Source organism: Sander lucioperca, chromosome 19, assembly GCF_008315115.2.
Source record: "Sander lucioperca isolate FBNREF2018 chromosome 19, SLUC_FBN_1.2, whole genome shotgun sequence".
NCBI lineage: Eukaryota > Metazoa > Chordata > Actinopteri > Perciformes > Percidae > Sander > Sander lucioperca.
Genome location: NC_050191.1, coordinates 2,490,393 through 2,492,892, shown reverse-complemented (window position 1 = coordinate 2,492,892; position 2,500 = coordinate 2,490,393). Strand labels below are relative to the sequence as shown.

Genomic DNA, 2,500 nt, shown 5'->3' with positions numbered 1-2,500 from the left:
ATAAGAATGGACCAGCAGGTCCCGTGTCTCTGGACGGAGACCAGTGAAGTCTCTTTCCCGGTGATGGCTGAGCGTTACTGAGCAGCCTCCAACTGAGCTTGAAGACGTAGATGTGACGTGAGCAACCTGTCTGAAAGTTGGAAGTCTTCTGGTAGCTGTGCCAAGAGAAATCTCAATCATTCCCAATCTAGCAGAGACGGAGAGCGTAGGTATATGTAAGGAGATAACATAGACACAGGCTAATTATTGATCACTAAAATGATAGTTAACATTAGTAATTAAACTTAAACAGCTAATGGAAGTCCAAACTGCCTGAGAGCTTCTCCTGTACTATACGGTAATTCCTCTACTATGAGACAGTAAGTCTCGTGGTTATGACCCAATCGTTAGCCTATTTTTATAAAAACGTCTGCTACGGAGCCATAACGTGAGGTACAAGGTAATGGAGCCTTTTATACATTGTCGTGTTTCTTTAGAAATAAACAATGGACAAATAGAGTCTTTAAACTCTTCAGATGTAAAGTTATTCTCTGTCAAAGTGACGTCAGAATGAATGGCAGTCAATGGGATGCTAACGGGAGGTGATGGCTTGGTAGCATCAAAATGGCGCCATAGGAGCTACGGGTTGTGGACGCTCGCTTACCCCCCTTGGTAATCACCAACAGCAGAGCCAAACTTAGGCAAGATTTCACACGTTTTTGTTATTTTTTTGACGTTTTTATATTTCTACGTTTTGTTCGACCCTTTTGTCGCTTTTTAATCACATGTTTAGTTTTTTTTAGAGGTTGCACGCCTCTGGAGCAACTAGGGGTTAAGTGTCTTGCTCAGTTATTCAAAATGAATGGCAGTCAATGGGATGCTAACGGGAGGTGATGGCTTGTTAGCATCAAAATGAATGGCAGTCAATGGGATGCTAACGGGAGCTGATGGCTTGGTAGCATCAAAATGGCGCCATAGGAGCGGTCTGAGGAGAAGCTGACCCCCTTGGTTCTTTGTGGCAGATACGGTGGCCCTGAAGGACAAAACACGACGTGTTCTGAAATGTAGTTTAGTTGTGTAAAATGCTGTTGTCTTTTGTCCTTCAGGGCCACCGTATCTGCCACATACAACCACAGACTACTGTACATGTTCATGTAAAGACGTGAAAAGGGGACTTGAGTCGCACTTAAATGGTAACTACCATTTTATTTCAGTCTGGACCTTATGTTCCTCTGACTCATATCAGTCCTTCCAGAAAAGTTTTTTTGTGATTGTTTTGGGCAAAAATCCTTGATTATGCGGCACGTTTTCTTAAAAAATGTGATGGAATATGCGGGATATTTATGCAAGGTTATGCGATGAAATTGCGGGAACTTGCAAAAACTGCGGTTTCATCGTGGCTTCATTGTGGGGTTTGCAGCTTTTCGATGATGTTCACGTTGCGTAATTACGTCACTTCATAACGTTCCCATGGCAACAGGGGAAAACGGCTGCTCCTGTGTGAAGTTAACGCAACATTTTTCAACTTTCTGCTAAGATATATGTGTGACTTTTTTGCAACGAAAATGCGGGGATTATGAAATCATGCAAGCCCCGCATATTTTGCGCGGAAATCGGCAATTTATGCCGCGAAAGTGCGGCGTATTTGAAAAAATGCGGCCCCCGAAATAAATATGCAGACTTTGGCTGATTATGCATTGAATTATGCGATCGCATAATCGCGTTTTCATGGAGGGACTGGTATATGAACAACAATCTTTGACATTGGTCCAGTATTAAGAGAGATCGCTGCAGTCGGCAGCAGAGAAACAAGCTGTAATGTAAGTTAACAGGACAATAGTCCAGCTTGTATTTACCTTCACAAAAGTGCTCGTTTTGCCGCTGACAGGCTCAGATTATTATTATAAGTGTCTGACAACATTATGGGATGGATTTCTAAGGAGGTCGACCTTTCTGTTAAAGAGTAAGATACTTTTTTTAAACATAAAAACATCAGCGAAATTGCGTTCGCTAAACCCACCAGACTCCATGTAAATAAACAGTAATTTAACCATCGTAAAACACACTTCATTCAAAGTCGATAGAAACAAAATAAAACTATAAAAAAACGTTTTGGGTCGTCTTTCCACTTTTCCAACCATCACAACTAGTTTTGGTTGAAATAAACACACAGTTTACTCATTTACACATGAAAATATGGTGGCTCTATACACGCTAAAAGTACTGATTTTTTACATGGAGTCTGGTGGGTTTAGAGCTAGTGACTTCAGAGCTGTTTCTGGTTAAACAGAAAGGTCTTAAAGAGGTTTTAAAGGTCTATCTCTGTAGGGATCCTTCAGAGTTCATTTCCCCCTCCCCCGTCTCTCTCTCTGGAGGTTGGTATAGAGGTTTCTGATAAATCAATAACTCTGACATAGTCACCGTCAGCAGGTCAATACGTCCCATAATGCATCACCAAGGTCAGATTAAAGCTGTGTTTGAAACCGTTCCCTCACTATTCCCTATACAGTGATTATTAAAT

At 41.5% G+C, this 2,500-nt stretch overlaps 2 protein-coding genes across 2 annotated transcripts in view; both read left to right on the top strand.

Moving 5' to 3' along the window:
• The window catches only part of LOC116061527 (ribonucleoside-diphosphate reductase subunit M2), a 28,308-nt gene that overhangs the window by 599 nt on the left and 25,209 nt on the right, over positions 1-2,500 (top strand). The gene's annotated exons all lie outside the window — the stretch shown is intronic.
• LOC116061659 (probable palmitoyltransferase ZDHHC14) overlaps positions 1-2,500 on the top strand; it is a 25,929-nt gene that overhangs the window by 7,261 nt on the left and 16,168 nt on the right. The window lies entirely within an intron of this gene.